The sequence below is a fragment of the Delphinus delphis genome, chromosome 18 (assembly GCF_949987515.2).
Source record: "Delphinus delphis chromosome 18, mDelDel1.2, whole genome shotgun sequence".
Classification (NCBI taxonomy): Eukaryota; Metazoa; Chordata; class Mammalia; order Artiodactyla; family Delphinidae; genus Delphinus; species Delphinus delphis.
In genome coordinates this window covers 74,106,094-74,120,219 of record NC_082700.1, presented here as the reverse complement: position 1 = coordinate 74,120,219, position 14,126 = coordinate 74,106,094, and the positions used below count along the sequence as shown (strand labels likewise).

Genomic DNA, 14,126 nt, shown 5'->3' with positions numbered 1-14,126 from the left:
AGGTACAGGGAAATCTGGCACTTAAGGAAGAACTGAATTCAAGAGGATAACGTGGGTGAGCTTCAAGGACACTGCTGAGGACGCTGTAGCAGTTTCCAGTATGCATGTGAAGTTGAGTAGATGATCTTTAAGCTTCCTCTCAACTCTGAGATTCCAGTGATTTTGATTCTCCCAAGTTCAACATTTTTATTCAGCGCGGCCTGGGCCCTCTTACTTTTCCAGAACCACTACCTCCCCCAACATTAAAACAATATAAAGGTTTAAAAATGTATTTCTCTTTACAACTCCACCCCTCCATTACCACCGTCAGTCACAGAGTTGGTAGCTGAACTCTCTTCCTTCCACCACGCTCTCTGATGAGGCCTGTGGCCCACATAAGGTCCTATCAGCCATTGAAGAGATTTCATCTGGAAACGAATCCGTGTATAAATGTAGTCACAACTCCTGTCTTCAGCCAAGTAGGCCACGGCATATCCACTTTTGAGAAGGAGGTATTTTCAAAACATATCACCTGGTCTGTACCTTAAGTGCAGAGTTTGTCCCCCATATCAAGCCGTGGCCCTTGATGTACTGAGGAGGAAGTGGGGAGGGAAAGGAGGAAAGTATGGCGCAGTGAAATCGAATATGCTGCAATGCTTTCCTCCAGGTGAACTTTACACCTGGCTGAAATCAGGGAGCCCTGTTCCGGAGTGACTGAAAGTCCTCTTTTCCAAATGCAAAGATGCCAGTGAATTTTGAACCTTTCAACACTGTCTTATCCTTGGTAATAACTCCAGCTAAGAAGTGCAAATGAGCCTGATGCCTTTGAGAACATCTGAATGGTCTTGATGGAAGCATTGATAGGGCGAAGCGGGAAATTAATGTTGCCTTGAAGGGTGACATAAATGGGTTTCATTTACCGCCTGAAATGGACATCCTAATTTCTATAGATAACATCAGTCGTCCCAAAGTTAACTGTGTTCCAGGCATTGAACTTAGCAAACTTTGATAAAACAACATCAGAAAAAACTGCTAGCACACTGTATCTCTTACACTGATCAATTTACTTCCTTTGCCTTGGAGCAATACTTGTAATTGCAGGGAAAAATTCCGTCCCCTTGTATGAAGCCCTGCATGGCCATCTTTTGAGCTATTGTTTTCATTTAAAAACTTCAGAGGAGGCTTTTAATCCAGCCAGCGTAGCCAACCATAGCGGGGAGCTAAAGTCGCTAGAGCCCGAACATGGAAACAACCTAAGTGTCCATCATCAGATGAATGGATAAAGAAGATGTGGCACATATATACAATGGAATATTACTCAACCATAAAAAGAAACGAAATTGAGCTATTTGTAATGAGGTGGATAGACCTAGAGTCTGTCATACAGAGTGCAGTAAGTCAGAAAGAGAAAGACAAATACCGTATGCTAACACATATATATGGAATTTAAGAAAAAAAAAATGTCATGAAGAACCTAGGGGTAAGACAGGAATAAAGACACAGACCTACTAGAGAATGGACTTGAGGATATGCGGAGGGGGAAGGGTAAGCTGTGACAAAGCGAGAGAGAGGCATGGACACATATACACTACTAAATGTAAGGTAGATAGCTAGTGGGAAGCAGCCACATAGCACAGGGAGATCAGCTCGGTGCTTTGTGACTGCCTGGAGGGGTGGCATAGGGAGGGTGGGAGGGAGGGAGACGCAAGAGGGAAGAGATATGGGAACATATGTATATGTATAACTGATTCACTTTGTTATAAAGCAGAAACTAACACACCATTGTAAAGCAATTATACTCCAAAGAAGATGTAAAAAAAAAAAAAGTCGCTAGAGGTCTCTATGGCGGGAATGTGTGCTACAGGGCAGCGCTTTGCAAACTATCCGTGCTTATGGCCTCACTTTTTTCCAGTACATCACAACCCCTGCTGGTCCCCCGCACATGACTGTACAAAGCTCACGCCTGCCACACACAGCTCATCACGGAGTTCTAAAACACTCCAACGAAGTGATGACTCTTGTTCAACAAGTGACTCCCTTGATCAGACACAGGAATGCCGTGCGTTATCAAATTGTTACAGAAAGTTCCAAAACACTCACTTTCTGTACTTACCTTTCTATGGACCGTAACTAATTGTAAACGACCACAACTGGAGGGAAATTTCTCTTTATCAAAGAACCTGGTTAATATTTGAGACATTTTATAAAATGAAACTCTTTCAGGTACAAACAACATAGGCAAAGAATGTTGCCATGGACCCCATCCAATCCCTGGAATCTTGGAATTCGAAGTAGGAAATAATACTGATACAGACAGTTTTATGTCAAAGTCATAGATAAACTGGGAATATGAAAGCAGAACACAGATACACAAGAGAGGTAAACATTCTGTTCAGATTAGGGAGCTGCCCAAATTTGTGAGGAAGGGGCTTCCCTGTTGGCGCAGTGGTTGGGAGTCCGCCTGCCGATGTAGGGGACTCGGGTTCGTGTCCCGGTCCGGGAAGATCCCACATGCCACGGAGCGGCTGGGCCCGTGAACCATGGCCGCTGAGCCTGCGCGTCCGGAGCCTGTGCTCCGCAACGGGAGAGGCCACAATAGGGAGAGGCCCGTGTACTGCCAAAAAAAAATTGTGAGGAAGGAGTAATTTAGGGCAGCTTCAGGGGGTCCACTCTCATGGTGGGAAGAAGCTGGGAGAAAGAGCCAGGGGAGTCCTGAAGGACAGCTCTGGGCCTTGTTGACTCTAAGCTTTACAGAGATTCACTCATCATCATATCTCATGATCAATGGTAAGTGGAATGCTGGCCATGAAGTGGCTTCCTTATATTAAAATTTATAATTGCAGAATTAAAAGCTGCAAATTAAGAGCTTTAGTGATTATCTATTTCTTATGTGAAGTCAACTTAAATCCACAGAGTTGAAGTAACTTGTTTCAGGCCCCACTTGTCGTAAAAGCTAAAAACGGGTCTCTTGTCTAGGGCTTCTGACCCACATATGAGATCTTTTCCTAAATCCTGTTCTATCTCTCTCTCCATTTTGATTTTTATTCTTTTCACTTAGTTATTTAAAAACACTTCTCTCCTTTAGTCTATACAGCATACTACACATTGTGTTATTTTTTTTTAAGTTTCAAGTATCTTGTTTCTTCCCATGCAGGAAGGTTTAGGGTATTGGGTCTTGCAGTCATTTGACCCTTTCATTAAAAATGTAGGTACAGAAAGATTACTGGTAAATATATGACACACGTATTGTATATGCTGGTTAATTTAAACTCTCCATTTTATCATGCTCTTACCTCCATACTATGTTGTTTACTAGGTTATCAGGGACTAAGATGACAAGTTGAAGTAAGATTATGAAAGCACAGTGATATGAACACTGGCTTATACCAGCCGTTCTTAAATCCAGTGCGTGACGTCAGGTGATGTATTTAATCTCTGTGCCCCTCGGCTGCCACGTCTATAGAATGTAGGTAATAACAGTGTCTACCATACAATCCCGCTATGAGGATTATATGGGGCCATTTATTAAGGCACCGCCACAGTGCCTAGCAGTACACAAACATCACTCTTAGCATTATAAGTTTATATCATTACATTCAACAGAAAAATATGAGTCCTTAAAAGACAGTAGAGAAGGAAAAAAATCATGTAATGAATTAAGAAAGGAACAAGGTCCAATTATATTGTTGTGCTCTGAGAGAGTGAAAACCATTTGTTTGTGTTCATTTCCCTCAAAGGATAATCAATATTTGAAATGTTCTGCTTTCTGAAGGAACAAGGAAATTGGAAGAATATAAGTAAATTTAAAAATACATTTAAGAGTGCCATTTCTAGGCAACACTGGATGCTGCCTTGCAGTGGCTGTCCCTTACGTGGCTGTGGTCTGCCCAGCAGATCCGGGTCAGGAAGGCACTCCTGCAGCCACAGGGATACTGCGGCTCTTACTGCCCTGCTTGGAAGCAGAGGGCAAGGGCCTCCGCCTCAGCTCCAGGTTAACATGCTGGACGTGGTCCGTCTCCAGATGGAAGTGAGGCCTGGGTGGACCTCACGCCTCCGTGTCTGTTTGGTTTGTGGGTTAGCAAGTCAGCTCCTGTCTTTGATCGCAGACAAGAGAAAATCTTTTGAATTTAAGGAATCAAACCACTGCAGCTGTTATGAGGCAACAATTTGAAAAGCTTTTGTAGACTTTTTGCTGAAAGAAGGCTCTGTACCTTTTCATACAAGCCTTTTGCACTGTGTGACATTTTCAGTGCTTTCATTTTTTTTTTATCTTTCTAGCACATGCCACAGTAAAATTACAAGTATAGCAGTCCTCCATCTGGCAAGACTCATTCTCCCCTAAACAAAGCTGGGGCTGTGGAAGATGCTTTGTATTTTACGTTTCTGCTTCCCTACATCTGTACCACTCTGTGTTGTCTCTCCTACTTGTTAATCAAATCTTGAAAAAGAACTTTCAGAATTAATTTCTAAGGCTCTCAAGGCCTCAGTAATTCATGCTGATCTCAGTTTAATTTAGGATCTCAGCTTAATTTAGGATCTCAGAACTTAGTTTGTGTTTATGGCTTACATCTAACAAAGTTTTTAGGCTGTGTATTGCCCCAGCCTCTGTGTTATTGCTGTTATTACCATCTGTTTGATTTTTGGGGTTCATTCCTTTTGGTTCTTTAATCCTTTCTGGGAGTGTCACTGCTTATTAATATCTCTTCCAGGGGAGAGCAGAAAAAGGGAGAATACAGGCATCAAAAATTCTCCAAATCCAAACGTAAATGGCTGAGTTTAATGCAGTCACCAGTCCATTTTGATAATTTTTTGTTTAGATCCTTATTACCAAATCAAGGTACAATTTATAGCATGTGAGTTTATCATAGGATTAAAATATGACTTAATTAATGTGTGTACGGGTTAAGGTAATTTAATTGAGGTAAAATTCAAAGAGCTTTTACGTTTTGGGTATGGAAGGGATTGACAAAATTACGGTCTTATTTGTTTATTCTGGCTGGGGACTTTTTGTGTGATTAGTCCATATAAAAATCTGTTTCTCTTTTAAATCCATCTAAAATTTCCCATATAAAATATTGTTCCCAGTAAAAATATTCTCTTGTTAACAAACACATGTTTCTTATTAACTAACTGTGGATTAGAAAATGATCAATAGGGACTTCTCTCGTGACGCAGTGGTTAAGAATCCGCCTGCCAATGCAGGGGACACGGGTTCGAACTCTGGTCCGGGAAGATCCCACATGCCGCAGAGCAACTAAGCCTGTGCGCCACAGCTACTGAGCCTGCACTCTAGAGCCCACGAGCCACAACTACTGAAGCCCACACTCCTAGAGCCCGTGCTCCGCAACAAGAGAAGCCACCGCAATGAGAAGCCCGCGCACCACAACGAAGAGTAGACCCCGCTCGCCGCAACTAGAGAAAGCCCACGCAGCAACGAAGACCCAATGCAGCCAAATAAATTAATTAATTAAAAAAAGAAAAAATGATCAACAGTTATAGCAAAAGCGTGCTCTATTTAGATGGTCTCCCTGCCTGTTTCCATAGGAAGTAGTATTTAGAAGTACTCTTGAGAATGCTGTTTGAAACTCCTGTTGAATACCTGGGGTTTGGCACAGGTTAGTAAGATATTTGTTCTTATTTTTACAAAATCCTCCAGACAACCCTCCTGGAATATAGATACGTCCAAGATGATGAGGAAAGCATTTGATATGTTCATGGACGTTTTCCTGGGTGATAAACAACTGACTGCTCTTTCCTTCATGAATGCATAGACTTCACACTAGGTTAAAGGGAATTCTCTAAAAGAAGGAATATGAGTTTGGTACAGTGTCACAGTATCACACGTAATTCAACTGTACCCACACTTCTGGTATAGCTGCTGCTAGAAGGGCACTCTCAGTCCATGTGGATAACATAACGATGTGCAAGACACAGCCTCTTCTCTCAAGTTGCTTATAGTGTACTCAAGAAATACGATAAACATATAACTACTATAACGTATTTTTGTGACTGGTAAGTTACTGAGCACTTCAGAAGGAGGAATCATATTATTTGTAGGGATAAAGAAAGTGTCAAATAAGTAATTGTCATTTGGGGTGGTCTTTCGTAAAATAATTTCTGATACCTAGATTCAGTCATTCCCAAGCAAGTAAAACCCACAGAGACATGACAACTAGGGAAAGCTTTTTTACATGCTACTATTCCACATGAGCTAGAAGGCGGAGGGAAGTATCCATGCTGACTTTTATAGAACTGCACTGATGTCGTAAAGCTTAACTTTTATCAAAAAATCGAAGGTGGGTTGTCTGCACAGCATCTTGGGATAACTGATACCCTTCCCATCTCCGTCATTGGATGCCAATGACTGCTAAATTTGACCAAATTATTAAATCCCAATGAAGCTGTCATCACAGGAATAGGCAACAAATGAATTTACAGCATATTTTTTATAAAGGTTGTAAATATACATATAAATTTATAAATATATAAATGTCCCTTCTATATTTTTACGTATGAAACCAAAAAGAATTAATTAATGGGGATAAAACTCACAATCTTTTCATCTATTAATGGTAACATTTCAATTGTTTCATCATGAAATGGAAATTTATTAATTAACCATATTATTTTCATCCTAAACAACACATGTTAAAAGAGTGGGAAATAATATAATGACAAATATTTTGTGACCCTCTCTAAAGTTACCTTCTTAGCAATAGTTCACTAAATTTACATCATCTGATAGAGCAGCCAGTAGCCATGCTTGCTTTTTAAAATTTAAATTAAGTAGCATTGAATAAAATAAAAGTTCATTTTTTCAGTTATACTAACCATAGTTCAAGCACTCAAAAGCCACATGTGGGTCGTGGTTTCCTTACTGGACACTGCGGATATAGAACATTCCCACTGTTACAGAAACTTCTATTGGACAGCACTACACTTAAGTTCCTTTGAAGGTAGAGCAATAATTTTTTATTGCTTAGGAGACTAAAGAAATATTTTTGAGCAATTAACTTAAAGAGAGCCCTAATCTAGAACTGTTGGTCTCCTGGAGTTCTTTTTCCGGTGGTGGGGGGGGTGTGCTTTGAAAATCCCTGCCTTTGGTTAAATGTAAACATTAAGCTATAATAGCTATAATGACTATAATGACGCTGGTGGTGGTGGTGATGGTGGTGTTAATGACCAAAAGATAATGATGATGGGGCTGAGGGTCATGAATATCAAATAAGAATGTTTACCAAGGGTAAGCTGATCTGGGGGGTTGAATTTTTGTTTGTTACCTAATGAGCAGTTGTTGTCAACTCTTCAAACAGGAAACGGATACCTAAAATTTTGGTATGTCTGTGATGTGGATACAGGTGCTTTTACTTACATGGAGTCCTTTTCAGTCATATCTGAGGTCTGGTGAAAACGTCTGTTAGAAATGTTCTGTGTTGGGACTAAGTCCTTATGGAATAGACCTTGAATGGTATACCGCCAATATCTGGTTGGGATGGTAATATGCTGTAAGAATTTTAAATGGTGTAGAAAAAGGGTTGTTGAATGTTTAGTCTGAGCTTCTTAAAAGATGAAATGGCTTAAAAGAGTTTCTGAAAGCCACATCCAAGTTAAGACTGTTGATCCCATTCTAGCTACTGATGGAAACCAATTTCACAAGAGAATGATGAGAATTTTCTAAAGGATTTTCCTCCAGGAGACATCTTCCCAGAGGATAATCTCCTCAGGAGATTAGATATAAGTATGCATAAAATAGACCTTCAGCCAAAAACAAGGACAGTGACTTTCAGGGGTAACTGTGGTCTCCAGTAAGAATTTCTCTTCTTCCCCAGCAAGAATACCCTGACCTAAGGGTAGACTATTCCCTAGAAGCAAATTCTATCATGACTTTCAAAGGTCCCCATCATTATCTTTGTGTCAGAAATTTATACGAGCATTTTCTAGGTGGCGTAAAATTGACTCTATTTATCCTTTCTCTGCAGCCGTCCAGAAAACACACCTATCCATGCAAACAATTGGGGGAGTTTATAATTATTTGTGTTAGAATAACATCCAAAATCGGGATTGTTGTGTGTTTTCTTGGTCTAGAAGTCCCAAAACTGAAATATAAGAGCAAACAGAAATGCAGAATACCAGTCAGAATTCTTATTTGCAAGCAACGTATATTAGCCAATTGTGTGGCTAATTTAAGCAAACAGAAACTCTAAGAAAGCCAGCTAACCCAGTTTGAAAGCTATGCAGCTGTGAACAATGCAAGCTATCTCAAAATATCTAACCATATGAAGACGTCACCATCACCATCTCTGGACAGTGGGCACTGCTGTGGCTGTAAACGTTCACCAGAACTGGTTCATGCCTTCCCTCCCATTTTACCTCATTCGCTTCCTGTTCACAGCAGGAAGTGAGTGCTTGTGGTTGACAGAGCCAAAGTCCTTCAGCTGTGCCCTAGTGCCCTATCTGTGGGGCATGGGTGGAAGGAGAGTATCTAGAATTTTCAGTTTGGTGGTGAGAGTTGGGCTCTGCTTCAAGAGGGAGGGGATTTCAAAATGAAACAACCACAAGTAATGAAAAAGCCCTACCCTACATAAAATCTAGCTCAATCTCTTTATCCCTGACATCGGATGCATCGTTTGTGTGACTCATGAAAGTAAGGAAATTAAATTTTGCCAGATCATTAGGTTTACTTTAGCCTACGTGAATGGCCAAGTGGCAGAGTATTCATATGGATGTACTTAATCTAAAAACCACAGGGCAAAATTCTCTCCCTGTGTATGTTAAACAATTAAGCAGGTGCATTCAAATATGAATGAGGTTAAAACTATTAAGAGAAAAACATTTTCTGGTTGATGTTTTAGGTTAGAAGATAGGAAGAGCAAAGAATGGAAGACCATCAGTGTAGCCAGTCCTTGAAGCATCCTGAGGACACGCAGTCGTTCTAGTACAGCCTGTTCTGTATGAGTAGGGGCTGGAGTTACATTTTCTCATGTAAAAAATCCATTCTTTTGGTTTTCTGGATGACACTGTTTTGCTCAGGACTAATCCTGCTTTCAAGTTATCAAATGAAAAAGACTGCATCAAAGGCTACATTTAAATTTGCATTGAGAAGAGCTCTTGTGGGGGGTTGTGGGAGAGCAGTAGGCATAAAGAAATAAATGTGACAGGGAAATCTTTGCAGGATTGAACTCATCTACTTCAAAGAAATTTAAGTGATGGGCTTCCCTGGTGGCGCAGTGGTTGAGAGTCCACCTGCCGATGCAGGGGACATGGGTTCGTGCCCCGGTCCGGGAGGATCCCACATGCCGCGGAGTGGCTGGGCCCGTGAGCCATGGCCGCTGAGCCTGCGCGTCCGGAGCCTGTGCTCGGCAACGGGAGAGGCCACAACAGTGAGAGGCCCGCATACCGCAAAAAACAAAAACAGAAATTCAAGTGAGAAATCTAAGTATAATACGAACCCTTATTAGGCCTAATGAAGTAACTGCCAGTCTAATCTGTCTTGCAGAGCTGCTTGTCCTTATACTGCACACATCATGTTTTCCTAGCAAAAGAAATACAGGGTGAAAGAAGAAATTTATAGTGTCTGGAAGGGAGCAGAGTTCTGGTTACATTCCTGACTAATTAACTTTCCCTCCCACATAGACAGTCAGAGAGAGCATTTTTCAGGCATTTTATTGCCACTAAAGATTGAATCCTATTGTTCTAGAATACCACAGACATCCAGCTTTCTCTTTCTCTGCAGTTTAGCAGGATATTGAGAACGTGTCCTTAAAGGGAATAACTTGTCATTTATCCAGATGTCTATGTGATAGTCACTTGTGTCGCTGGAGCTAAAGCTCAAACCCCCGGGGGAGCTAAGCTTCTGACCGCTCCTTAGTGGCTCTGCCTCTGCAGCACTATGCGCCCCCTTCCTTCACCGCCCCTTTCCCTCCCTCCTCACACATTCTCAGGACCTATCAGCTGGAACAGTAACTATCCAACTGCTTTATCACCGCTGCAGATCTATTACCGAATATAAGCTCTCAATGGAAAAAATAAAAGTAAGGCCTTGCAAGATTTGCACTAGTGTTTTCACTAAAGCATCTGTTTATGTTTTCTTACGCTGAAAGGCGTCATTGTTTCCATTTGTCCTCAGAGCCTTGGCTTTGGAGAAAATTGTGGGGACAGTTATATCACTTTCTCACTTTCTTTCTTTCTAAGCCAGTGTCTTGCTTCTGTTTGAAAACGCTCACTCATATTATGATCAACACCAAATTCTGTGTTGTTTTATACTTGAGCCTGACTGTGTAAACATGGTCCATTTTGGATTGCAACTGTAAATATGTATATACACAAATACACATATAAACATACACACTACTATCGATCTCGTAGACTTGGCCTGTGAACCTTGTGCAGTGCACTGCCTTAGGCTCCATACTCTGCTAATATTGCAAAAGCAAGTGCCTTCTCATATGGTGCATGCCCATCTCACAAGTGCTTTCCAAGACATTTACAGTGTCTTGACCATAAGAATACCTCTCTTTCATTGTCTGTAAAAGGGAATAATATGTTTATGCCTTTCATATACCTCATATAAAGTTTAAATGAGAGAATATCTTTAAAGCCTGGCACATAACATAAAGAGGTCAAAATATGGAAGAACATGGGAGAAAATATTTGCAAACGAAGCAACTGACAAAGGATTAATCTCCAGAATTTACAAGTAGCTCATGCAGCTCAATATGAAAAAAACAAACAACCCAACCCAAAAATGGACAGAAGACCTACGCAGACATTTCTCCAAAGAAGATATACAGATTGCCAACAAACACATGAAAGGATGCTCAACATCACTAATCAGTAGAGAAATGCAAATCAAAAACTACAATGAGGTATCACCTCACACCAGTCAGAATGGCCATCATCAAAAAATCTACAAACAAGAAATGCTGGAGAGGGTGTGGAGAAAAGGGAACCCTCTTGCACTGTTGGTGGGAATGTAAATCGATACAGCCACTATGGAGAGCAGAATGGAGGTTCCTTAAAAAACTAAAAATAGAACTACCATACGACCCAGCAATCCCACTACTGGGCATATACCCTGAGAAAACCATAATTCAAAAAGAGTCATGTACCACAATGTTCATTGCAGCTCTGTTGACAATAGCCAGGACATGGAAGCAACCTCAGTGTCCATCTACAGATGAATGGATAAAGAAGATGTGGCACGTATATACAATGGAATATTACTCAGCCATAAAAAGAAACGAAATTGAGTTATTTCTAGTGAGGTAGATGGACCTAGTGTCTGTCATACAGAATGAAGTAAGTCAGAAAGAGAAAAACAAATACTGTATGCTAACACATATATATGGAATCTTAAAAAAAAATTTCTTAATAACCTAGGGGCCTAGGGGCAGGACAGGAATAAAGATGCAGACGTAGAGAACAGACTTGAGGATATGGGAAGGGGGAAGGGTAAGCTGGGACGAAGTGAGAGAGTGGCATGGACATATATACACTACCAAATGTAAAATAGGTACCTAGTGGGAAGCAGCCGCATAGCACAGGGAGGTCAGCTCAGTGCTTTGTGACCACCTAGAGGGGTGGGATAGGGAGGGTGGGAGGGAGTCACAAGAGGAAGGAGATATGGGGATATATGTATATGTATAGCTGATTCACTTTGTTATAAATCAGAAAGTAGCACACCAATGTAAAGCAATTATACTCCAATAAAGATTTTAAAAAAAAATTATAGAAGAACGAATTTCTGTGAATTATGCAGGCTAGGTGTGGGACTGATAATAGGAAAACCGCACATTAGTTAGACTCAAAGGTAGGGACCTAAACATCCAGGGAGCATTCTTCCTTCCTTTCCTCTCCTCCCCTAGTTTATTCTCTGGTGTAAGTGATCCAGAGAAATTGAGACTAGAGGTATCTCAAATTCGAGGGTAATGTTTAGAAATAAAAACACAATGGTTGTATCACATTCTATACACTGAAAGGTGGGGTTCCCTGTCTTCTTATCACTTTACCTGAGAATGCCTGTGGCCATGCAGATATTCCCCAAAGCTAGAGATTGTAAAATTCTTCTTTGGATAAACCCAATAACCCCCCAAAAAAGACCTAGTGACACTAAAACCTGGGAGCCCACAACAAACACAACTGACTCAAGGTACATGCTGCTGCATTAAAAGATAAGGCTAGGATAGCATATAAAATAATTTGTCAAACAACTGAAAAAGAACTCTTGGAAACCGGGAATATAATCACTGAAAAAATTTAACAGACAAATTCAGGGAATTTCACAAAAATACCATGCAAATGAAAGAGATAGACAATAGTAAAGAGAAGATTAGTAAATGAGATAAAACAATCCAGGAAGTCTTAGATCTAATTATTTGGAATTTCAGAAAGGGAAACCAAAGGAAAATAAATGAAATATTATCAAAGAAAGAAATAATTCAATACTCTATCCCATAATTGGAAGACACAAATCTTCAGATTAAAAAGACCACACATCTGAATAAAAATAAATAAATAAATAAATAATTAAACAATTAAGTCATTAAAAAAAAAAAAGACCACACAGTTTCACGCTGTCAAACATAATAGTGCGAACCAACAACATCTAAAAAAGAAAAATGGTGCATGCAAATGTACCAGATTTAATTAAATGTCTTAAGAACTATACTAGAAGCTAGGAGACAGAACAAATGTCTTTCAATTTCTGAAGGAAAAATATTTTTTAGTGGAATTATATAGCCAGTCGAGCTATCAATGAGTGAGAGAAAAATAAAGATATTTTTGGACATGTAAAATTCTCAAAGAAATTTTTGCCTCTCTTTTAGTATTTCTTATGAAACTTCAGAAGCTATACTCCACCAAAACAATGAATTAAATCATGAAAGAAAAAGCAGGAGATACAGGAAACAGGAGTTTAATAGAGAAAAAAAAAAGAGGTTCCTTGTGGGGCAGGACTAGAAAAGTTCCAGGGTGAAGGACTCCAAACAAACAAAACAAAACAAACAAACAAAAAGAAGATAGAATTTATAGTTTATCTGGTGCATTTGAAAATAAGTGGATTAGATGATAGGGCCTTTACAAGTGTCTTTGGGAAATTTTCACAATGGATATGTAAGAAAAATTAAGCAAATGAAGAGATTCAAGCCAATTGTTAATTCTAAGAAAAACAAAATTTGTACATTGGATAAATACATATTACAATGTTGGGGTCCAGCAGGGAATATTTAAATATTTCTAAATTGTACAAGCTAATTTTTACTTTAAGTAAGATATTGCTTGAGAGGGCAGAATATTCATCCACCATAATGAAAAATGAGTAGAAAATTTCTGAAATGTATAATTTAAGAATTAATTTTTTTTTTTTTTTTTTTTGCGGTATGCGGGCCTCTCACTGTCATGGCCTCTCCCGTTTCGGAGCACAGGCTCCGGACGCGCAGGCTCAGCGGCCATGGCTCACGGGCCCAGCCGCTCCACGGCATGTGGGATCTTCCCGGACCGGGGCTCGAACCTGTGTCCCCTGCATCGGCAGGCGGACTCTCAACCACTGCGCCACCAGGGAAGCCCAAGAATTAATTTTTAAGAACTCTTTTTGTTAGAAATATAACTTTAAATATGAAAAGAAGCAACTAAAATGGGTGATAGTGGTTGCTTCTGAGAAGCAAGACTGGTGAGTCAGAAGCGGGTGGAGAGAGGACATTTGTCATAATAAGCTTTGTAATAGAAAGTGATAGTTTCAACTTTCTGTTGTCTGCATTAATTATAGTACTTGCAGCTCACATCATTACTTCTGCAGAATGAACTTAAAAGTCAAGAAAATTTAGTAAGCTAGCTAATGTCATTTGTATAGTAAGTGAAAGAACCAAATTTACATCAAATCTGGCAACTCCGAAATTTCATACTCTCAACATTGACACAGTGTCATCAACGTGTGTGTGTGTGTGTGTGTGTGTGTGTGTGTATACATACATACTCACTCCTTCCCTGCCTTAGTAAATGATGTGGTGTGATTTCCTTTCAAACAAAGATACATGGGACCCGTTAAATTGGTCAGTGTGTGTGTTTATTATACTTCACAACCAGTTGTGATTTTCTTATGTATTTGTTCCAGATGCCTGTTTTAGAAAAGGGGGTCTATGAACAGACTAATA

At 40.0% G+C, this 14,126-nt stretch overlaps 1 protein-coding gene across 1 annotated transcript in view; it reads left to right on the top strand.

The window, feature by feature from the left end:
* NALF1 (NALCN channel auxiliary factor 1) overlaps positions 1 to 14,126 on the top strand; it is a 573,725-nt gene that overhangs the window by 139,751 nt on the left and 419,848 nt on the right. The window lies entirely within an intron of this gene.